Raw genomic sequence first — 25,737 nt, forward strand, 5'->3', positions numbered from 1 at the left:
CGATATTCAGCCAAAAGTGTGCCAGCACAAGGAAAGGAGAGGAATGCGCCCTATGATGTTAAATAGGGCACATTACTGCCCTATTTAACAAAAGTATGGTGCATGAAAGTATGATAAGTATGCCCCCATATGTAACGAGAGACAGGGGTAACTTCTTTAATCTCTCAGTCTGGCATTTCCTGAACGTAAAGAAATGCCTTATTATCTAGTATTCCATTACATGATGATTTGTTGTCTGGAGCATAGTTTAGGAAGTGAGATTCGGGTTTGTGAACCTCACATGTTCCAACTAAAAAAGTGATGAACTTCATGGTGGAACAGTGAGATCACCAAGGTTCAGGATCAACTGTTCTTATAAGAAAAAGAAGCAGTACTGATTTACATTAGTTTGGCCTCTGCCTAGAAAGGAAAAGAGAGCAAAAACGATAGATTGGAATGCTACCCTAAGTGACTGCTAATAGTTAGACTTATCGCAAGCGTTCTTCCCATCATATTTTGAGTGTTGGAGTGCCAGTATAATAATTTGAAACCAGGGGCTAGCACAGCTTTACAAGCCGCTTCTGCCAAAGTTTGTAAATTCTAAAACATTGTGTATTTTCACCTGTTTAAGAATTACTTCTCTAGGTGTGCATTTACTGCTTTAATGGTGAACCAGTCACTATAAGTTTCTGATCAACAATACACAAACAAGTTAACACCACTTAGTGAATTGAGAGGAATGGGAAACTCCGAAACAGACATAACAGACCCGACTCAGGGCCCACCTAATAAGTAAAAAATGCATTTATTTGTGGGATGTAACACCCCAACCATCCCCTGAAGGTACACCCCTGTTGTCACCTTTATGAGGAATCACTCACACTTCAAACGCTTGCGCCCTCTTGATTGTTATTAATGGTGCTGTGTATCAGATGAGATATATTTGAAGTGACAGGTGGAAGCTTGAATTAATTTCATCCATGGTAATTACTCTACGCCACAATTCAGTCCTTTTTGCATTTTCGTCATGTGGTCACTCTAGAAAGAGACCAACCTGACACAAAGCAGCTTGGACCAAGGTGCAGTAGAAACGGCCTAGATGAATTTCCAGCTCCTATTTTCCATCTGAATTGGAACAAAAGGAACACCAAAACAGAACACAAGGCATCTGCACCTTCATATGAAGGTTGAATGACAGAGGCACGCATAGCTAAACCATGTGTGCCTCTACAACGCTGACCACACAAAGAATATCTCTTAACAATGCATTCCTTTACCGTGCATGCCTTTACCATGCTCCTTCGTGGTAAAGGCATGACCGGTAAAGGGATATGTGTGGTAAAAATCCCACCCTAGCCCCATCCCAAACCCTAAAAACCACACTTTTTCCCCCTGAGCCCTAAAACAACCCTAACCCCTGAGCCCTAAAAACAACCTCAAACCCCCCTGAGTGCTAAAAACAACCCTGACCTCTCCCATAGCCCTAAAAACAACCTCGACCCTCCCTGTGCCCTAAAAACAACCCAGACCCCCCCCCCCGAACCCTCATAACGACTCTCAACCCTTAGAAACAACCTCCCAGCCCCCAAAACCCTGTCCCAGCCCCACTTACCAGGTCATGTCCACGTTCGATCGGATCCATCCTCTTCTGGTGCCCACTCATCTGTGCATCTAGACCGCGCACTGCCTTAACCACACATATGCATGGTTAAGACTTATGCATGGTTAAGGCAGGCGTGGTTCTGCTTGCGCAGAAGTGGCATGCATGGCTCATCCAGGTTGTAAAGGTTAGTTCCCTCACATGAAATCTCCTTTGACAGATTATGAGATTATACTTCAGTTTGTCACATATATGTAAATATTCCACCTCTGTCCCTCACCATCAAATACCAATTAATGAACATGGATGTTAGCACATGTGTTCATCTCCCTTTAAAGTAAATACCTTGTTAATGCATGACCATCCGTAGGGGGTAGTAAAGATGCATTTCCAGTCGGTGACCTAGGATTTGCCTCTCAATTGGAAATGGTGGAGCAAATACGTGGTCTTGTTTCAGGAAAGTGACCCACCTGCCTTCCAGATTCTCTGGTATAGTGCTAGTCCTGGTTTGCAAAAATGTCAGTACATGGTTTGTGCAGTGCCCCAGAACTCTCATAGGTAATGTGGCATGTTAAGAAAAGAACATCAGCAAATCTGCTCCAGATCAAAAGCACCCAGCAGTGTACTGGCCAGGTAGTGCAACCAACAGAACACCCTCAATATGTACTGTTTTGTCCCATAACTGGCACGCCTCCCATATTGTTTTACGGCCTGGGAAGGTCACAATGCCTTTTGTGCGGATGACTTGTAGCTGTTCAAGTCTGGCATGCGCTTCATGGAGATTACCACTGCATTGTAAGATATTTATTTACTATGCTTAATTCTAATAATACATACCTTCCGTGTAAGTAAATGTGGAATCAAGAATAATGTCAGGCATATAAGAGGGTAACTCATGGCCTGCGGAGGGGCTGGAAAGATTATGCCCCGCCAATGTTAGTACTAACAGTTTTAGGCTCTGCGTTCATTTGTTACAGACTTTCAACACAGTCCTTTGCACTTAGCACAATTAGCTCTGAAATGACTGTAAAGGTTTCGTCACCATTAGAGATAAAAAGCCACCAGACACTTTATGAGACCAAATTACCTTCTGGAAGGGGGATCTGCCGTATACACTTCTGCTGAGGAATGGCCTAAGGGGGGATATTTAACACATGGACAGCCAACAATTCCTGATATGTTTTCTTAAAATCTCCCAGTATCACCAACCATAAAACAGCGCCAGAACTCATGTTTACTTATTACATAATTGTCGTTTTTTAACTGCCATGGAAAATAATAAAAAATAAATTAATTAAAATAAGCAACGTTATAAACTGTTATGGACGATGCTGTTAAATGTCTCGCTCCCTAATATCCATTTGCAGCCATAACTGTGTAAACTAGAAGCTTTTGTTTTGTCTAGACCGGAAGGCATGAACATTATTAATCTCCATGATGCAGACTAAATGACACAACACCCTTTGGCGTAAGGTTACATTTATCCATCTAGTTCACTCTACGACGCCTGGATAGGTTTTCAGTAGAACCCCAGTATCACTTCCAGCTTTATGCTAGCTGTTGTAATAACTTGTTTGTTCCTTTATGGTTACGTAGTGTAGTTCGTGCTAGTACTGTTCTAGGTCTCCATGGTGATGCCTCCGAGTGTCAGTTGGAGACTGGGGGCTGACCAGCTGGCAGCTGAAGTTGGTGGTGTGACATATTGAGAAATAAATGCCTACCAAATCAACCAGTGTTTACTGTCTTAACATTGGTGACCAGTGATGCTTGTTGGGGACAAGCTCATCGCCAATTCCTCTGAGAACCCATACACCTTTTTTCGAGAGACGAGCCGGACAAGAGCAATGGACTACAGTGACAAACGAAAACGAACAGAAAAGAGGAACAGAAGTGGAATCTGATCAACCTGTTCCACCTACCATTGGCAAACCTGCGCACTCAACATTTGGTAAACTTTTACCTTGTTTTGCCTTTACAAACTCCTTCAATGGCTCTTCTTGTGGCTCGTGGCAACGCTCGTGGCAGTGCTCCTGCTTGCTAGACCCCTGATGCCTGAACAAGCATCTCCACGCAAGCGTAGCCTCCATCTTTGATTCTTTGATAATTTGTGCGTTTCCCAGGTAACGGCCACACGGAACCTGTACGGAAGCTTCAATTTTTGTCAGCTTTAATCTGTTCTTGCATTATCACATTTCTTTATATTGCAAGCACTGGGAACTCACATCATACCACTTTAAGGTAATGTTTCTTCTTTCTTTACTTTATTTTCTACATTGCTGCCAGCATGTCTGCTACATCAATGAATCAGCCCCCTGCCTTTCTGTGTGAGAAAGGAGAACCCTTACATCTCTGGAAGAAACTCTTTGATTCTTACCTAATAGCCATTGGAGGTGAGAACATTTCTGCACATAGGAGTCAAGCTATTTTGCTTCACAATTTAGGAATTGAGGGCGTCAACATCTATGAAAGTGTTGTTGAGTTACCAGTTGGTGAAGGAGATGGTGAACCCTCAGATGTTTTTGAAATGTATATAAAATTTTGGAATCTTACTTTGGCCCACGAATTAATGTTATACTTGAACGACATAAATTCTTTATGAGACTCTAAGAACCCAATGAAAAGGTTGGAAACTATATTGCATCTTTGAAGACACTTGCGCATACTTGCGAATTTGGTGATTTAACAGACTCATTAATTTGTTATTAGTTGGTCAGATGCACCAACAGTCCCAGGGTGCAAGAGAAACTTTTATCAAGAAACCCTTCACTGAAGGAAGCTATTGACATTGTGGAGGGAGTAGCGAATACTTCCGGCTGGGTTAAAAAATAAAAACCCTTAAGACTGTAACTGATGATGTTTCTACTCCTAGTAGTATACATGAAGTGACACATAACGAAATTCAGCAAGACTCAGTAGAGAATATTTGTAAAGTGATTCATGGTACAAAGGTCAAAGTTTCTACTGAGTCTTCAGAAATGAAATGCTATAATTGCGGGAGCCTTAGTCATAACTCTGGCAACCCTGTTTTGCGAAAGATTCCACCTGAATTAAAGGTCACTATGGCAGGGTTTGTAGATCTGGGGGGAAGGTGCACAATGTGGAGAATGTGGAAAGTATAAAGGACAACCAGAGAAGAGTGGTATTGAATGTGAGAGGTGATGGTGTAGTAGATGCTGATTCTATAAGCATGCCTGAATGTGAAGTGGTGATTGGAGTAAGTTGTTTATAGTTTTGACAGACTCTGGTTCTCGCTTTAGAATGGTGGGTAATGAATTATGGAACAAGATGTTTCCTGATATTCAACTCTCTTCTCCCGGCATTAATCCAGTAAGCTATGGAGGTACACACATCACCCTGGTTGGCTATGCAGCGATAAGAATACTTTTCAAGAACAGGGAGACTATTGCTTAAATATGTGTAGCCAAGCGAGGGAATAACGTCTTAGGATGGGGGCACCAAAGAGATTTGGGTATAATACTCAACCCAAATGCACGCAATGCGTCTGTCTAAGTCATGTTAGTGGATGATTGTCGGAGTTGAAGTCATTTCTTTGATGAGTTTTCGCAAGTGTCCAGTGATAAGCTTGGTTTGCTGAAAGACTATGAACATCGGATTGTGGTAAAGAAGAATGCTGAACCGTGTGTACATAAAGTGAGAAAAGTTCCTAATATGATGTTGGGGCCAATGAGAAATGAACTGGACAGGCTTATAGCCCTGAACGTTATCGAGGAGATTGAATCCTCAGAGTGGTTGGTACCAGTGGTTTTGGTGTCCAAGGATGGTGTAAAAAGCATCAGGATGTGTGTGGACTTAAGGTGCCTGAATAAATGTGTATAGGTAGATTGCCAGCCGCTTCCCAATATTGCTGATTTCATTACCATCCTAGAGGGTGCAAAAGTTTTTAGCGTACTAGATCTGTCTTTGGCGTATCACCAAGTGCGTTTGCACCAAGACTCAAGGCACTTAACATCCTTTGTGACACCGCTAGGTGCTTATCGTTTTATCTGGGGCCATTTGGAATAGCCTCAGTGGCTGCTTGTTTCCAGTGTTTCATGAAAATGATTCTTGGAGATATGTCTAACATCTTATTCTTCCAAGATGATATTTTAATTTATGGTATGGACAAAACAGAGCATGATGGTGTGTTGAGAGGTGTGCTGAAGAGGTTATCTGACATAGGTCTCACAGTGAACAAGTTAAAATTCAAAATTAGTGTGACGCCTATTACATACCTGGGGCATGTCATCTCTGGAGAGGGTATTCAACCCAAACTGGAGATGGCAAAGAGCATTGTCAACGCTCCTGCTCTCACTGACAAGGAGCAAGTGAGGTCCTTTACTCAAAGTTCATTAAGGGCTTCGCCAGTATTGTTGAGCCGATTAGGATTTTGCTCAAAGGGGACCCAGTTTGCTTGGTCTGGAGAGGGTGATGTGGCTTTCAAGCCAGTCAATCATGTTATTGGAGAGATGCCCACCCTTGGTCACTTCTACACAAAAAAAGACTGTTCTCACCACTGATGCCAGTCTTAGTAGACTCATACAAAAAATGGAGTCAGGCCCTGGGACTTGTGGCTGGTTGGGCCATATATATCTGGGAAAAACAAAACAGGTACCAACCACACTATGTTTCCACTCCCGTCACTGCAGGGAAATAACAAACCAATTTAATTCTTAGGCTTGTTGGGCGTTTCTTGCCCTTTTAATTACTTTTTTAGACTTTTTTTGCAAAGATTTTTGTGTGTAAAAAGAAAACAAGACATTTAAAACATTTACACAAAAATACAAAACATTCGTCACATATATATACACAAATTATATACAAACTGTACAAGATATTTCTTTGATCCAATTAATGAACTCAGATGCTTTTCTAAATTTGACAAAGTAACGCTTGATGTAGAAGACAAAATATTTCAATAATTAAATAATATAAACCATAGTACAATTCATGGGTACGCGTTTCGAACCAGTTTACTTCAATTCATAGGTTCTCTTCAGGGCTCTGTCATTTAGTGAGTATCTGTTTATCCAGCAGCCGCCGGTCTATAGGTTTGACATCTTCTTCTTTTCTTTTTAGTCACTCTTCTTTTTAGTCCTGTACCTTTTTAATCCCCGTGGGTCTAATGCACCTGGGTTGAGGTATCCCTCTTATGGGTGTTGTTCCTTTCTATAGGAGACCACGGATTGCTATTGCAGTTGCCAGATCGCGCCGCGTCGAGGTTAACGACACGAGTGTATCTGCGAGTACGAATGAACGCAAGGGTGAATAATAACGGACCCTCGCCTAAAGACTTAGGAGCGTGTGAACATATTGAAGGATGGCACACTGTGCTGATAAATAGAGACTGAACGCGCTGCTACCACGAGGGTGATACACCACAACAGGTCTCCTATAGAAAGTATTTTGTCTTCTACATCAAGCGTTACTTTGTCAAATTTAGAAAAGCATCTGAGTTCATTAATTGGATCAAAGAAATATCTTGTAAAGTTTGTATATAATTTGTGTATATATATGTGACGAATGTTTTGTATTTTTGTGTAAATGTTTTAAATGTCTTGTTTTCTTTTTACACACAAAAATCTTTGCAAAAAAAGTCTAAAAAAGTAATTAAAAGGGCAAGAAACGCCCAACAAGCCTAAGAATTTAATTGGTTTGTTATTTCCCTGCAGTGACGGGAGTGGAAACATAGTGTGGTTGGTACCTGTTTAGTTATTCCCAGTCTTAGTAGACTCGGCACAGTTCTTACTCAATTAGATGAGGGTGAGGAGAAGGTTGTCGCATTCGCGTCCAGAGCATTAAAGAAGGATGAACAGCAGTATTCTTGAGAGGGAGGCCCTTGCCATAACATGGGCAGTCAGATACTTTTTAAAAAATTTTTTATTCTTTTTATTAACAAACCAAACAGTGAAAAAAAAAGGCATCCGGTGACATTTACCATTTTCAAAGTATCGTATATACTGTTCCGTTGTACAAGTTATAGACACAGGATAACATTTTTGGGGATCATGGGGACTCATGCGCCGCTGCATCGCCACTGACAACTGGCGGAACACATAGATACCCCTGATAACTGTTCCATGCACCCCAAACCTTCTGCCATTTAGCGGGACATTCCCTGGAGATATAAACCGTCCTCTCCCTAAACATGACCCAATCCAGGTCTTCAATTCACTTCCCCACCCGGGGCGGCTGACCAGCTCCCCACAGCTGGGCAATGTTGCGCTTTGCGATCATAAATGCTAGCGTCGCCCATTTTTTCCCACATGCACTCAGATTCGTGGGCTCCCATACATTCAGGATACATCTCCGTGCCTCAAGCGGCAAATCCACCCCATACCACTCGCATCTTCTCGTGGATTTTGGCCCAGTAATCTTGTATTGCTGCACATGTGTGCATGAGGGTTCCAATCTAACCACAACCCCTCCGACACTCCCCGTTCTCCGCCCGACCCATGTGTGCCAACTGGGGCCCAGTGATGTATGACCTATGGAGTATCTTTAATTGCACCAGCCTGAGCCTCATTTGAATAGCCACCACCTTCGGAGAGGAGGCGGCCTCTCTCCATTCCTCGTCATCTAGTTCCAAGCCGTCCCTTCCCCATTGTGCCCTAAGGGTTGCCAGTGGGCCTCCCATATTATTGATTCGTTTTTTATATATTAATGATATGATCTTTTCAGGGAAATGACCATCCAGCACTCGGTCTTCCAGGGAGGAGGCGTCCGGTAACACATTGCCCCTGGGGATGTGTGTGAGCAGAGCATGTCGAACCTGGAGGTAACGATAACGCTCACTCTCTTGTAGCTGATACTTTTCTTGGAGAGCATCGAATGTGAGCATAGTGTCCTTCCCCAGACATCCCTGATCTGCGAGATCCCAATAAGATCCCATTTGTCGAAACCCTTAGATTTCCACAAGCTGCCCAACTTCTCTGAGTGCCACAGTGGAGTCACCAGGATGAACTTGCCATCCCACTTGAGAAATCGATTGGCCGCATGCCACACCTGAACCGCATGGGCCAAGGGGCCCGCAAGAGGAAAGCGTCGGGTCCTGGAATAGAGCGCCCTTGTGAAGTCGCCCCCTGGTACCTGCCCATGGTCCATAGCATATCCGGGGTCTTCAGGAGACCCGTAGATAGCGTGGTTTACTGCCACTAATTGGGATGCCCAGTAGTATTTCCGCAGGTCCGGCAGCCCTATTCCCCCGTCATACCAAGGGAGCGTGAGTTTAGAGAAGGCGATGCAGGACTTGCCCTCCCAGAGAAGCTGTCGTTGGAGGGCCTCAATTTCTTTAAAGTAGGACGAAGGCACCGGGTCCATTGCATTCTGGAGCGCATACAAGAATCGCGGAAGGGCCATCATCTTAAAGAGCACCACCCTACCTAAAAGGGAGAGCGGTAATGCCTTCTATCTGGCCACGTCATTCCTAAACTGGGACAGCGGGGAACCCAGGTCGTTCGAGTATCTCAGCTTTGGGTCTAAAGTGATATAAATGCCAAGATAACAAAACCCCACCGGCTCAATCTGCAACGGGCAGGAGCTTGGAACCGCTGGTGGGTCACCACTAAGAACAAAAAGTACAGATTTCGACCAGTTGATAGTGAAGCCAGAATACCTCCCGAATACTGTGAGCACGTCGAGGAAACAAGACAAGGATTCTCTAGGGGAGGTAAGGTAGAGCAGGATATCATCAGCGTAAAGCAAGATCTTATCCTCCCACTCTGGGGTCCAACGCAGCACCCTGATTGAGGAGTCCCACCGGACCCATGCCGCTAAGGGCTCGAGAGCAAGAGCGAACAAGAGAGGGGACAGGGGACACCCCTGTCTAGTGCCTCTGCCCAGATTGAAGTCAGCTGATCTGTGATTATTCACCGCTACTCTGGCCAGAGGATCGGCGTACAGGAGACGGACTCAGTTGATGAACTCGGGGCCGATGCCCATCTTACTAAGAACCGCAAACCGAAAGGGTCATTCAATCCTGTCAAAGGCCATTGTAGCATCCAATGACACCAGGACTGCCAGTTCGTGTATCTTCGGGGCACCTCCCATTATACCATGCAGCCTTCGCAGGTTAAGGGCCGTGTTACGGCGTGGCATAAATCACGATTGGTCCGGGTGAACCAGGGAAGTGATAACTTTAGTCAGTCTCGTAGCCAGGAGCTTTGCCAGCACTTTAGGTTCGGCGTTTAATAACGAAATGGGCCTGGATAAGGAGCAGAGCCTCTTGGGCTTTCCGACTTTGTAGATAACAACTATATTAGCTACTCGCTGATCATATGGGAGCCGACCGTTTCTTTACTCTCAACGAACATGGCTCGGAGGAACAGAGCAAGTTTATTCGCACTCAGTTTGTATAATTCTATGGGGATTCGGTTTGGGCCCGAAGCCTTCCCGGATTGCACACCTCTGATGGCCTGTGCCACTTCGTCGTTGGTGAGAGGGGAATCCAGGTAATTCCGTTAATCCTCTGATAGGGTGGGCATAGGAAGATCATGTATCATTTCAGCATTCTCCTCCTCCGTGTAGGCCCCTGATGAAGTATAGACCGAGTTATAATAGTCAGAAAACTCATTAGCAATCATTTTTGGGTCAGTGGTCGTGGCAGGAGCGCCGTTCTGCAGCTCAGGCATCAGCCTGGATGCCCATTCTTTCCTCTCCAACCATGGTATCAATTTGCCTGCCTTATCACCGTGCTCATATATCCAACTTTGAGTATCTGCGTGCTGTGCAATGGCCTTATTCCTAGCTAGGTTTCTGTACGCATCTTGAAGGAGTTTCAGCCGGTGCGCACCCTCAGGGGTAGCAGCACTGGAGACCTCACTCTCCATTTTAGTCACCTCCGCCTCTGCCCGATTCACTTCAACCCGTCTCTTCCTCTGGATCCCAGATATTAGTGTTAAATCCTCCCCTCGGATAACGGTCTTAAACGCCTCCCACAAGGTCTGGGCTGAATCAACAGATCTGGCATTTTCCTGAAAATACCGTTCAGTACAAGAAACACTTTCCTTCTTAGTGGCCGGGTCCCTGAAGTGCCAAGCGTTGATAGGAGCTATCCTACACACATCCGTGTGGCCATCCTCCAACCAGAGCCAGATTGGCGAGTGGTCGGAGATTCAGCGTCCCAAATGACGCACCTCCCGGACCGCCGCTGCCTGGGCCGCCGGGATTAGTACATAATCTATTCTAGAGAAGGCATGGTGGGCTGCCGACGCGTGCGTGTGTCGCACTCCATTCGGGTTTTTCAAACGCCAGCCATCAGTAAGCCCAGTTGTGTCCAGAAATTTTGAAAGCCATTTTTGGGACAGCCTTAAGGCTCGGGCAGGGTGCCTATCCATCTCACCATCAATCACCGCTTTAAAGTCCCCACCCAACACCAGTATGCTCAAGGGAAGCGTCAGGAAATTTGCACCCAGGTCCCGGAACGTGTCAGCTTGTGGAACATATATGGACATAAAAGTAATAGTTCTCCCCTCCCACTGTCGGAATATGCAAATGTTTCTCCCACAATGATCAGCCCACGTAGCGTGGACAGTCAGTGGGAAGGAGTTTTTAACTAAAATGCCCATCCCTCTGAAGTCCGTGGTAAAACCGGTGTGTGCCATCAGTTTGTAGCCCCCCTTGTGCAACGATTACCAACCAAATGAGTCTCCTGCAATAGAACCACATTCGGGGAATGCCTCCTAATCAACTTATTCAGCATTCCCCTCTTGATTTTGTTCCCTAGGCCAATGACATTCCAACTGAGCACATTTACCCCCAATCCCCGTTTAACCGCAGCCATTGTAGTAGAACGGAATAATTTTGACCATAGCCATGTCACCGAATGCAAGAAAAAAATTAAAAAGATTTGCTAATACGACTGCAAACAATTCCATCACTGTGTCAATTAACCCCTTCACATTCAGCCCACCTCCCCCCTCCCTGCAATTCTGCATTAGGCTGTCACCCATCCCCAACTAGCAGTGTGCCCGTCGCCCAAACACTAACCTACAATTAACTAAAGGTAGAAGTTGGAAGAGAACCAAAAGAGCCCCCCGCCCTCTCTCCCCAGCCTCTAAAGACAATCATTCAACTCCCCATCATTCCACACTGAGTCCAAGTAAACAAATCAACTCAAGAAAAGTATCAGTGGCACCACCCCATCCCCCTGGATAATATACTACACGTTAACACCCCAAGTCTATCTATTTGCGTTCCCGTAGCTGGTGATCTCCTCCACGATCTTGATCCTCCGATTCGCTCGGGTGAATACTGTCCAACCAGTCCGATGCCACCTCCGGGTTATCATAGAACCAGACCTTTCCGTTGAGTTCCACCCGCAAGCGGACCGGGAACATCATAGCATATTTCAATCCCTTGTCCCTGAGCTTCTTCTTCACCGGCAGGAAGTTCTGTCGTTGTTTCTGCACCATTTGGGTAAAGTCCAGAAAAAGGGAGATCGTTGCGTTTTCATAACGGAGGGGAGGTCCAGTTTGAGCCGCTTGTAGAATCGCGTCTCTGTCTCGGAAGTTCAGGACCCTCGCAATCATCAGGCGGGGGGGGGGCGGCACTCTGTGTGCGCGTTCAACTGTGAAGAAATTACTCAGTCCCTTGGGCTTAAGGTGATTGAGGACAAGATCTTCAGCGAACAGATCAGGAGCCACGCCCTCCGATCTCTCGGGCACGCCAAGAAGGCGAATGTTGTTACGCCTGGCCATCCCCTCAAATTCATCGAGCTTACGATCCATCAGGGTTCTCGAGGTCTTCAGTTCTTTCACTTCCTGTTGCAATGACGATACATCATCAATCAGACTAGTAGTCTAGAGCTCGAGCGATTTGTCTTTCTCACTTGCCTTTGACAAGTCCGCCCATATCAGATTCACCTCAATTGTAACCGCGTCCAGCTCGTCGTCTAGGGCCTCCATTTTTTGCCCCAGGGACACCTGAACCCCATTTATGGCAGCCATGACATCCGTCAGTGTGGGTTCGGTGGGAGGGCATGCAGCATTGCCTACCGCTTGCTGAGTCTTCTTTATTTCCGTAGGGGACCCCCTTGGCATGGTATAGCGGTCAAGTTTATTGGTTTGGATGGTCCTGGATCCCTTGGAGGACCTAGAGGAGGATTTGTCAGTCTCCAGCTTAGTAGCCATCCTTTCACCGGTTCCGCGTCCCCTGCACTCGTTAGCGAGCGGAGAAATCACTGGGGGGGGTCACTGGGATCAGAGTATCACCCGCGTCTCCAATTGGCGGCTCAGCCCATCGTACAACGATTCCAGGCAGGCGGATCCACCACAGCGAGACAGTGCGTCACCCGCATGGAGACCCCTGGCACCACCGCCTCCCACAATCAGCAATGTCATTCAGCCGTGCACCACCTAGCCGTCAATGCCCACCACACTGCCAAGTTTATGGGCACCACCCTCGACCAAGCTGCTCAAGTTACAGCACACAGGCACCACGGGTCTGCGCGCATAACTCCAGAATAGGCGGCATACCCGGCAGCCGTAACCACTGTTCTTCCTATATGCTTCGTGGGTCCCCTGTACCTGTCGTTGGCAACCTCACCAACTGTCCCCGTGCATCATGGAGGGCCCAACAGGAGCCAATGCAAAATCGGGCAGCCAGGCCGGGGCCCCCGGGCATCACAATCCAGCCCGTGAATGGCCAAGGGGGCATACCAGCCAGATCCTGCCCACCTGATCCTCTGCGTATGCCCACACGGATGTTAGGCAGTGTAGCGGGCTCCCTGCATCCTGTGTCTCATGGGGCAGGACATCCCCAACTTCCCCTGCTGGGTCTGACCCTGCCTCATTTCCTCCGCTGGAGCAGCTGCACCAATCTTGGAGGGCGCAGGGAATCACGCCGAGGCCCCGCAGCGAGCGTTTGGCCACCTCTGCAGCGTCAGGGATTTAGCACTGGGTCACCTCTCACTGGCCGACGAGGGCCGCCGTCTTCTGGGACCTCTGTCCGTGGCATATGCTCACTCGAGTTAGGAGCTGAGACGCAGTGTTTGGCAGCCTGCGGATTATCACTGTAGCCCCCAGAAGCAGTGCTTCTAAGCACCTCCGTGCAGTTAGGTTGAGCGATGTCTCGTGCACCGGGCCATTCAGACCCCCGACACTCCCAGCAGTGGGGCTCCATCGCGACTCCGACACTGTCCAGCCGCCTCAAAGTGTGTCACCGCGCGTTTCAGCCAATAATCCTCTCCTCGCACCACACGGGACCAATTCAGGGAAATGCGCCGCACCAGTGCTTCACAAAGGCTGCCACGCTGTCCCCCATCACAGCCAAGTCCACCACAGCGCTGTACACTGATCGGGGGCATCTTGTGGGGCCGGACCGGCAACTTCCGGTTTACGGCCCGATGTTTTTAAACTCTGAGGCGGCCTTATCAATCACTCGAGCTCCCTGCTTTGGTCTCCTGTAGGCCGCAGGACGCGACACGGCGTATCTACACTCTCCGGCACCGTCGGCAGCCCGGGAGAACATCGGGAGTCGTCGCTTCCCCAGATCTGTACAGGGAGTGGGTTTAGGGGAGAGGATCAATGCAGGATGTATAGGCTGGGATCGGAGATCGGCAGAGCCGAGCTTTCACGCGGCCATCTTGGTCACGCGCGTGGCTCCTCCTTCAGTAAGACACTTAAAGTTCTACCTGTGGTGTGTTAATTTTTTTGGAAGGGCTGATCATCGTCCCCTGGTGCTAGTGTTTTCTTGTAATGAAGTGAAAGGTTGACAACTAGATTAAAATGGTGGAGCGAAGGTCTGGAAGAGTTCGATTTTCAGGTGCAATATCTTCCTGGTGTAGTAAATAAGGCTGCAGACTATTTGTCTGAAGGAAATGGTCCAAATAGGGTCACCCGGGTCATTCACGACCACCTCTCAGCCTTCCATTCTAAATGAAGAGTTGGTCGGACCGTAGAAAATACAAACCAATACTTGTTTATTTAGATACGCTCAGAGTGGAGCCCAATCTGCCCAGTCGCTTAGGAGTGCTGCAGAGGGACTGACATCAGCAAGCATAACAATACTTTATGTACATTTCAAAATCAATGAAAGCACGCCCACCATGAAATTTTCCCAAGCAGATGCAGCTGAACAGTAAATTACAGAGGAGTAAGTTTCAATTCTGAGGCTGGGCACACGCCATCTGCTACTCAAGGTCATTCTTCCTGTGCCCACCGCTAGACAAGTGGGAGACGGACTACATCTATCAAGAAAGGCATGCGCTAATAAGAAAAATGTATTCATTAGTGTAGCAGAACTCAGCTCCGAAGAAACATAACCTAGAGAAGGCCATTGCTCGGAAACAACATAGGATTAGTTTTGATCATGATTTAAAATGGCAGCCATACATAAAATGGTGCAGCGGATGCTAACTTTACGTAACCAATACTGAAGCATATTTTCTATTCTAACAGGCCCTCCTGTTAGCATGAGCTAAACATTTTCTAGTAATAGCAATGAAAGCATATAAGGCAACAGAAAATCATATGTAAACTTTTTAGGAGCACTCCATGTCTTCAGCTCCAGGAAGGGAAACAGTAAGGAGGGATGAAGTCTCGAAAATGCCCTTGTCTATGTTCAAAAGAACATTCACCTCTTTTTGTGTCATGATTGTTGCATTGGTATGTATCATGAATCAATATCTTCTTCGGGGCGAGAAGGGTAGTGCAATAAGAGCAGCAGAAGGGGAGTTAGGGGACTAGAACACAGGAAGAAACCAAAATCACAATGAAATAAATCAGCTTCTCAAGAATCCAACCCCAACTACCAAAAAGTGACCAACTCCAATTCCCACTCTCCATTCCTTCAACATTTTCCAAGATGTCTAAAATGTGTTGGGTAATATTCTTTTCCATATTAGTGATCCCGACTACACACTGGTCGCCTACTACTGTGCACACACCACCACTCTTAGCTAGGATAAAATCAACAGCATATCTAGTCTGCTCAGAATATGTCCGCATACTTTCCAGTTGGGTGGTGATGTCATGCAAGGCAGCCACTGTAGAGTTAGGCAGTATCTGCAGCTTGCATCCAAAATGTTTTCTAGCTCTTTCGCCTCTGGCCATAGTTATACCACAAAATGTAATAATGGAGGAGAGAATGTATCCAAAGGTAATACCATTACTATAATTATTGACTTCCAAATCTGTCACCCGTCACAAAACTCTGTGGTCAATGTTCTTTTTACCCATCTTACACTTGGCTTACTATGCTTCCATGGCACACCTAGAGGGAGCACCATTCCTAAAGCAACATCACCTGTGCTATTATGAACATTTGAGTTACTGCCATTGGACAAAAAATAGAATCCTGGGTGTGCTTAAAGTGGGTCTTGATAATCTACAGGAGCATATCTGGTATTCATCCCAAAGGTACTCAGATCCTTCTTTTTCACTATAGATATTGTATGTTTGAACAGTATTACTCCAGAACAATTGACTTACAGAAATGTATCAGTACTATTAATTATCGGGCAACATGTGGGGTAATAACCAACCTTTCGGGTAACCGTTAAATCTTGGTAATGCCAGCCCACTAAGGTGATGTTGTGCTCTCTCATGTACAAGTTATCACAATACGTATAACTATCACATCCCGGATATCCCTTTCCACATGGCTTCCTGTAATATAAACAAGGGCCAGGATAGACCATACCACACTCACCCCTTACTTCTATGAAGTGGGCTGGGTGAATATATGTGTAATTAACAAGGGATAATGGGTAAGCAGTCCATAAACTTGTAACAGATTCAGTGGGATAGCAGGGTACACCTTCTCCCAAAAATCGGTTGTGTGTCTAAAAATACATTACTCTGCGCTGTACTTTTCGCACAGACCTGTGAAGCAACCTTATTCTTAGTACATGACGGTGTATCCTGATCACATTCCAAGACCCAGGACACCCTACCCAGAATTAATAGCAGCTAAATCCCAAAGAAATGCATAATATTTCTTTCTTGATAGACCAAAATATGCGTGTAGGAGCAGGGGGAATCACTGGCTGTTCTTTGTCAGCAACCATTCTGCCAAAGGGGTGCATAGCAACAGTGAGACCAAGGGTAGAAAAATGCCAGCAAGGGGATTATACAAGTTCCCAATGTCCGTCAGAGCCTCACTGGTTCAGGCTCCTATTATCCATCAAAAACGTTGGTGCTCTCGAGCACTCGCAGTGGAGCTTGCTCTGTCCTAAGCTCGGGTTCCCACGTTGATCAGGAATATGTACCCACAAGGAAATACTGTTAAGCTATCCTGTCCAATGTTTGAACAGTGCACAAACCTCACATTACCCTAAACTAACTCCGTTGGTACTTTCGCAAAGTACACCCTATATTACACAGTCCATCTCTAACTAATCTGACTTCTCCTTTGGTGCACTGTCTTTCGGCGAGGGCAAAAATTGTTCCTAGTAGCTCCAGGCACAGAAGGGTCAGCAAAAAGGAGCTCCTGAACAACTCTGATTTCAGGAGGAACAGCTGTATTCAACACATTATCATTTTCCTCATCCGTTTTGGTCCACGTTAACCTTACGTCACTGAATGGGACAAACCGAGGCACCGTCTCACACTCACAGTCCCCTACTCCATCTTTCATCCACTGATCATAGGACAGAGGCAGATGGACCCTGCGACAATGTGTCGCATGGATCCAGTTCTTACGGCCGGAAACTTTGACTGCAGTACGTGTTGATAAGAGGAACTGTTCAGGTCCATTCCACCGCCGCTCCAAAATCTTCTTTCGCTGGAAGTTTCGTATGAAAATGTAATCTCCAGGCTGAATATCATGTCAGGGCACCTCTGATGTAGCTGGTAGGGATTCCTGGACCTGCTGGTGAATAAATGCACATTTTCAGTTAACTGGCAGAGATAATCTATCAGCAAGGGCCACTGTAACCCTGTGGTCTCCTGAATTTTTGCCAATTTCAGTTTGAGAGTACCATTGTACTTTTCAACCAAACTTGCTGACTGTGAATGATTGGCAGCATGAAACATCTGCTTAATACAAAACCTATCACAAATTATTTGAGTCATCATGTCATTGAAATGACTTCCGTTATCACTACAGATCAAATGGGACAAGCCGAAATGAGGAAAGAACTCTTTCAGGAGTACCTTTGCAGTCGTAATGGCTGTATTATCTTTGGTAGGGTAAACCTCAACCCATTTACTGAAAGCACAAACAACCACCAAAACATACTTTAAATTATTACACCTATGCAGCTCAATATAGTTCATCTGGAGAACCTCAAAAGGAAAAGTAGGTGGTGCAAAATTACCAGGTGGTATAGGGGTACCTCTACCAGGATTGTGGATCATGCACAACATACAATAGTTCACTAAATGTGCAGCCATTTTCTAAATGTTATCATTCCGCCATACAGGGTCTAATAACTTGCAAATACCTTTAGCACTAATATGGTCTGGGCCATGGGCCATTGTAACTACAAGAACATATGTATCTGGCAACATCCATCTCTGTTTTCCTGACTTATCAATCCAACATCCCTCATCGTTCAATTGGGCGGTACTTTCCTGCCACACTGCTAACTCTTCTAGGGTGGCTTCACTTTGTATCTCTTTTACATTCTCAAGGGTGTCTTCAAACATGGTAACGTCAGGCACCCACCTGGTGGGCCTGCTACAAACATTCTTTTCATTTTAGTCTGGGCTATTTACCTAGCTATCTGATCTACAAATGCATTACCCCTTCCCACATTATCAGTAACCTTCCGGTGGGCACTACACTTTACTATAGCCAATTTCTAAGGGAGTGTCAAAGCGGATAAATGCCTCAATATAAGATGCCCATGCTGGATCTTTGTGCCATGTGAAGTAAGAAACCCTCTGCCCAGAATAGCCCATCGTTATGTGCGACTCTGAAGGCATTCTGGCTGTCAGTATAAATATTGACAACCAGTCCCTCACTCAGTTCCATGACTGTGAGATTGCTATCAAGTAAGAGTCCAGCTGATTGTCTTACCGAGACAGCCACAGCCGTGACTGCTCTTAGACAGCTCGGTAGGGCTCTTGTGACACGGTCAGGACCAGCAGAGAAATAAGCACACGGACGTTGCTTTTCTCAAAATTTTTGTGTTAAAACAGGAAGCGCGCAACCGGCCATCTCATGGACGAACAATTTAGTATAGTCAGGTGTGCCAAGTACTGGAGCTGAAAAAAGTGCAGTTTTCAATTGCTTAAAAGACTGCTAACATTCAGGTGTTCAAGACAGGGGTCATGCATGTCTTTAGTGGTTAGTGCAAGCAAGGGTTTGATTAGTAAGGAGTAGTTAGGTATCAACTGCCGACAATAGGAAGTGATACTTATATAAGCGCGCACAACTTTCTGAGTCTATGGGATGGGCATTTGAACAATGATACTGAGACGCTCTGGGGTCAATCTCCTACCCTCATTCGACAGTAGGGGACATAAATCGGTTACCTCCTGTTGACAATACTGGAATTTAGAAAGAGAAACTTTATGTCCATGTTGGGCCAAATGCAACAACAGTTGAACAGTGCTATCTCTTCAACCCTGCTCAGTAACAGAGGCAATAAGAAGGTCATCAACATACTACACAAATACTTTACCTGCAGGAAGCAAAATAGAATCCAATTAAAGCCTGACTGTAAATACTAGGACTTTCAGTATACTCCTAAAGGTGCTCGACAGAACCTAAAGCTCCTGCCAGCTAGTGCAAACCCAAACAGATACCTGCTATTCAGATGAATAGGAATACTGACGAATGCATTTTTCAAATCAATAACGGAGAAGAATTTAGCAGTGGATGAAATCATAGTCAAAAGAGTAGTAATGTCAGGGACCACTGGAAACTGGGGATCCACTATTTTATTTACTTTGAGCAAATCAATCAAAAATGCTAAACATCTGCATGATCATCAGAGGAACCCAAAGTTGTCCATTTAAGAATGGGAAGAATAGGGCTATTACAAATATTGGCAGATGTATCCTCAACCACTCCCTTCTTAATCAAATCCTGAGTAATTTTCAACAAGGCTCACTCCCCTGCCTGTGGTATTTTGTACTGAGGGATATGGGGCAAAATAGCACCATCTTTAACCTGTATTAAAACTAGTGGTATCTAGGGGGCGGGGTCTAACCAGCGATGTGGTAAGACGTGTCTCGGAGGAGCTCCCGGCGCCTGCCACCTACACAAGCTATTATAGCGGAGCCGGGGGGTCTCACCTGCCCTCCGGGGGGTGGACGCTGACCACCATCACCTGGGCTACCTGCGGTGAAGTGGACTCGAGATCTGTGGCGGCGACACGGGCGGACGGCCGGGGATGAACAGAGGCTCCGAGTCAGGAGCCGCCATCTTGCGACTCCCGCGCTGAGGTTCGCCCTACCATCCAGCGGCTTGCTGGCCTTGAAAGAGTTGCTGGCCTCCTGAGGCAGAATGCGATGAACCAGCTGCTGCAGTGGGGACTGCTCTGCTTGAGAAGGCGCTTTTTGGGGACGAGTGGCTGGGCCTTAGGAGTGAACGGAGAGGCGGTGAGTCTGGGTTGGCCCTGAGCAGCTGTCGGCGGGACCCTGGTGATTGGATCTCTTGCGGTGGGGCGGACCCAGACCCGGGAGGCTGCAGTATTCCGAGGCAGCGCAGGCAGCTCCCTGAGGTGAGCGTTGGTCCTGGGCGCGCACTCTCCCGACATATTGGCTCCTTGTGCTGGGCAGCCGGGTGGCACAGGCCCCTGGGGGTTCCTGCCCCCTTGCTGACTGTATCCGGCCTGGGGCCCCCATCCTCTTGTGTGTTGCGGCCTGGGGACTAGAAGCAGCCATCTGCAAAGTGTAATCGGCCAGATCGCTCCGGGGAAGTGGAGAGAGAGCTGCGCAACTGAGCCGCCATTTTGTGTCTGCGCTTAGGGGCGGCCTGTAGATACTGCCTAAGCGCCAACAGCGCCCTACCTCTGCGTCCCTGCCTGGAGGGTAGGGGGACTTGGCCTTTGGGTCCTGCTGCACGGGGTGTGTTGTCGCCACCGGGGAGGTGCGGGTCTGAACAGTCACCCTCCCCGCCTCGGAGCTTGTCCTCTCCGGTGTGGCCCTCGGATAACGCCCTTTTGGCTGTGGTTTGGGACTTGCCATGGTCTCCTCAGCTGGCGCGACCCCCATCCTTGAGTGCTGAGTCCCCCTGACCCATAGTGTGCTGCTGCTGCGAAGGACGTCTGAGGAGGGCCCCTGAGAGGCCGCTGCTGCTCACCAGAGCGGGGGTGCGCTGGGCGGTGGCACCATTGAATACCACTTCGGGACCTGGAGCTATTGACAAATTCGCCTGCACGCACTTCGCCCTCGCTGCTCAGGTGGTGAGTGCAGCTTAGGGGAGATGTGGGGATTGGCTGCTGGGGACATCTGCGAGGGGGGAAGTGGTGGGGTGGGTGCACTCCCCTTATTAAATTGGTAACATTGTGGGGCCCTGCGCTGCTGCGGCTGCTCACTCTGCGCCCTGTGTCTGGTGTATCCTGAGGGTCGGGGCCTGCAGTCTGACTTGGGGTCGCTGTGTGGGGTCATGCAGGGTCAGCTCTGGTGCGGGGTGGATGGGTGCACTGCCTAGGCCCCCCTGACCCACTGAGGCCCTTACCTGTCTCTCCCCAGGGGATTGGGAGTGCTCTTTGCACATTTCTCTGCAGTCTCGATGCTACTCTGTCAGACTCCTGGAGCTAGTACCCCTGACTGGTGAACCCCTCCCCTTGCTCAGGCCCCGTACGTGGAGGGTCGGGTCTGACTGGACCTCTCTATGCTATTGAGCTGAAGAGCAGACGAGGAGGAAATTGAGGATCTCCACTTTGTATCTCGTCCTGGGATCGAGGCCTTGGACTCCCACAACTTAAACAGTCGCTGTGTTGGAGAGCGGGAAGAGGGACCCCTAAATATCCTACATTGGGTGTGCGGTGGCTGCATTGTGTGACTCCCTGCAGGATACTGCGAAGCTCCAGAGGGGGCAAGGCTGACCCAGCTACTGTCCCTAGGAGAGCGGTACATGACAAACCGGACCTCAGCTACAAGGGGCACAGAATTCAGATATTCCACGACCTGGCTCCCAACACTCTGAAGAGACGGCGAGTCTTTAGGCCTGTGACTGAGGTGTTATGAACCCTGGGCATCTCCTGCCAATGGGGCCACCCGTTTGCTCACATCTTCCAGTGGGAAACCAAGCGGAAATTGGTACAAACTTACACGGAAGCGGTGCTGCTCCTTCATTTACCGACGTCGCCGCCGGCGAGCCCGGCCTGCCCACGAAGAAAAGAGAGGGTACCAGCCAAGCCTTCCTGGACCACTGTGCAGCGCCATAGTCACACACCTCCTCTGGATGGACAGTTAGCCTCCCAGGCCAAACAGGACATTATTTTTTTGAAAATCTTTTTATTAGCAGAGTAGATGTGACGTTACACCGTATTGTAGCATAATCATAAAACAAGTATTTCTGTGCGTACACATATTCATATCAAATATCACTATAGCATTTAACATTTTCTAGTTGTTGTCATACATCCCAGTCATATACATTCTTAACTCCCCCCTCCCCTGCCCTCCCTCTCCCAGCACTCAGCCAATTACTTTCGATGTACATGCTACATGGCTACAACTAGCACATTGTTATCACATGGTTCAATTCACCACGTACCCCACAGGGACAATGTATTGTACAATTATTCTTTCAGGTTCTACCTGTGCACCTAGAACCGTTTGTCCTGCTGATGCGTGTGCCGCTATAATCAACCCAGGGGGTCGTATTAGCTCCCTTCCTGTCTCTCTAAATTTAATCACATTTCAGTTCTGAGTCCGACTCAGGGTACCCACCAGCCTCAAAAGCCCCTAGTGTAGTATTCCATTCGAGGGAGGATAGGTTCTTCCTGATGCCCTTACGCTCCTCCCACTGTAGTGCCTCACACTCTGCTCTCCCCCATCGTATCACCTCTGCCCTCCATACTTCCGGGTTTGGCGGTCTGGCCGACTTCCAATGCGTTGTTATTGTGCGTTTCGCTAGTAGTAGGGCTAGATCTGTGAATCGGGTGGAGACACTTTTTTTACCCTCTGTAGGTCCAAGCCCTAATACAGAATAAGCCAAAGTGGCATATGGTTTGGAGGGTGCCAGTTTAATTAGGGTGTCATGTACCGTGTACCAGTAAATCCCAGTTTCTGGCAATCCCATAACATGTGCATCAGACTCGCATTCGCCGCGCTGCAGCGAGGGCAACTATCAGGTGCGTTGGGGAACATTGTGTGTAAGCGGTGCAGCCTTAGGTACGCTCTGTGTAAAACCATTAGTTGTATGTACTTAAATTTAGGGTTCCTTGACATTTTTTGGGGAATTTGAGGATACGTTCCCACTCTTTATCTCTGAACGGCCTCCCCATATCTTCCTCCCATTTACTTCTAAGAGGCTGCAGTGAGACCGCCCTTCCAGTTCTTATTCCATTTGTGATCCATTTCGTCAAATGACTGCCGGTTCCCATGAGGTATTGCATTGTCAGTAGCGGGTTTGTGGGGGGTTCCTCGCCGTTTGGCACTCATGTTCTGGCTATGTACCCACGCACCCGGGCATGTAATAGGAATGTTCCCCCTGGGGCATGATGAGTCTCCCGAAAGTCCTCAAACGACATAATTTTGCCATCTGTAAATAGGTCCCCCATCTGTGTAACCCCCACTTCCTGCCATGCACTGAGTGTGTGGTTCGAGAGCAATTCCGTTCCCAGCGGGACTCCCAGAAGTGGTATTGTGGGGGCATATGAGGACGCAGGGGACGTGTATTTCACCGCCTTCCTCCAATATGTGATCGCTAGTCGAAGTAGGAGGGGGCGTGTGTCCGGGGATCTTTGCCCCCGGTAGTAACACGGTGTGAATGGATCCTCTTGACCAGTCCGTCTCTGACATGCCAATTTCGTGTAGGTTGCGGCCTGCCAGCCAGTAGGCCAGCCATTGCAACTGGCAGGCATAGTTGTATGCCCGAAAGTCTGGTACGCCCATTCCGCCTGTCGTTGTGGTAAGTTGCAGTTTGGACAGACTAATGCGTCTCCGTCCCGACCCCCTTATCAGTTCCGTCAGTATTGTATTCAATTTCTGAAACGTAACAGGTGGGATCACAAACGGTAGTCCCGTGAAATAGTAAATTAGTCGTGGTAGAACTACCATCTTAGATATGGCTATTCTGCCTGCCACTGACAATGGTAGGGCAATCCAGAATTTAACCTGAGATTTTAGCGCTGCAGTTGCCCGGCCCAGGTTGCCTTCAATCATATCCCCAGCTCCCCTATACACTTGTATCCCGAGGTATCGGAAGGTTGACTCCGCTACCTGGAAGGTGTGTGGTGTAAATGACAGTGGTGTATTTGTGCCTGTGTCGCTGAAGTGGAAGCCATAGGATTTGTGTTCACTAATAGTGAGGCCAGACAGTGCGCAGAAGTCCTCCAAAATACTAGGGATAGGGTCCAAGTCACCCCTCAAATTTCGTAGGTATAGAATAATATCATCTGCATAGGCTGAGACCACATGCACCGTTCCGGCTCTCTGTATGCCCCAGTGGTGCGCCAATGTGCGGAGTTTACAAAGCAACGGCTCAAGTGCCAAGATAAATAGGAGCGGGGAAAGTGGGCATCCCTGTCTGGTGCCTTTCTCTATGGCTAGCTGTTCCGAGATGCACTTGTTTGTGCACACCCGAGCCGTTGGATGGTTGTATAACAATTTGACCCAGGCCACATATTCAGGCGGTATTCCGAAATTAGCGAGTGTTGCAAACATGAAGTCCCACCTGAGGGAATCAAATGCAAACAGGACATTATTGCCCACATTAGATCTCGAGAAGGGGACCTGGAAGAGCTCGTCTCCCACCCCTGGACGCCATGACCTGAGGGGTGGCCGCACATTAACTAGCAGGTTGGAGGCCCACCGCACATACACACTCATCCCTGGTGTGGGGTCCTCAGCGAAGTACTTCACATTGCACCCCGGTTCCTGGTTGGGGGCGTGGGGGGTGGCGGGAGCTCCCAGATGTTAGACCTTTAAGACTACCGCAGACCTATCCCGGGCTGTCCCTGAGGGAGTGACATCCCAGAGAGTATCCAAACCCTTGGGTGTAGGATGCCCTGTACTTGGGACAGTGTAATATGGCCCTGTTGGCCTACATTGTTGTTCGATGATGTGTGGCCTGTTTGGTCGCTTTTCGTCTTCCCGATCTCTTCTTCCTTTCCTTGTTTCTTTCTGGCCTATTGCTCTCTCTCCTTTCTTCCTTCTAAGAGCACTTGGCAGGGGGGGTTCGTACTGTGGCGTGACATGGGGACTATACTGGCGGGCACTTCTTACGTGCGGTAGGTGGGGCGTGGGTGGCCCCTGATTAGACCCTATCATGATGGCGAGCTTGGCTAGCCCTTTGAAGATCTTAACACTCAATGTCAAGGGCCTTAATTCCCCTATTAATCGGAGGCAAGTGTGGCATTATCTCCTTCAGCAACGCCCCAACATCATATTCTTACAGGAGACGCACCTATTGCAGGTGGTCACTAAGCGCATGGCACAACCTAAGTACCCTCTTCAGTTTTGGGCTGCATCAGATACCAAGACAGCGGGGGTGCAATATTGTGCAGAGCTGGAATCAGGCGGGGGAGCAAGCCCTTTCGGAGTGGGGATGGACGCTTCCTTAGAGTGAGTGTGGAGATTGGACGGCGCCGCAACACCCTGTGTAATATATATGCCCCTAACCAATCGCAGGACCGTTCCCTCCGAGATCTCCTACGGGAGCAGGTGCCACAAGGAGACCCCTCGTTAATCCTGGGAGGGGACTTCAACTTAGTCTGGAGCCCAAAGGTGGACGGCAGCGAGGACTCCTTTAGTGGAGCAGGGGCCATGTCCTCAAAATTGCGCAAGCAGATAGAGGACTTAGGGCTGCTGGATGCATGACGCTACCACTCCCCAGACCGGAGGGAATACTCGTTCTATTCTCATGCGCACAGCTCGTACTCCCGTATCGATTATCTATTTATTTCCCATACCCTCTCCTGAGCCATACTTGGGGCCACTGTGCCTGATATCTCGCTCTCAGACCACTCTCATGTCGAGCTGCTCCTGCAGGACCCGGCCGCTTGCCCTACCCGGGAAACAATGTGGAAAGCGTTTGGGATGCCATTGACTCCTACTTTGTTAGTAACAACCTGCCAGAGACACCCTTTCCAGTGG

At 47.8% G+C, this 25,737-nt stretch overlaps 1 protein-coding gene across 3 annotated transcripts in view; it reads left to right on the forward strand.

The window, feature by feature from the left end:
* Positions 1 to 25,737, forward strand: part of LOC147747719 (coagulation factor XIII B chain-like) — a 1,426,313-nt gene that overhangs the window by 1,174,559 nt on the left and 226,017 nt on the right. The gene's annotated exons all lie outside the window — the stretch shown is intronic.

Source organism: Lissotriton vulgaris, chromosome 1_1, assembly GCF_964263255.1.
Source record: "Lissotriton vulgaris chromosome 1_1, aLisVul1.2, whole genome shotgun sequence".
Lineage (NCBI taxonomy): Eukaryota > Metazoa > Chordata > Amphibia > Caudata > Salamandridae > Lissotriton > Lissotriton vulgaris.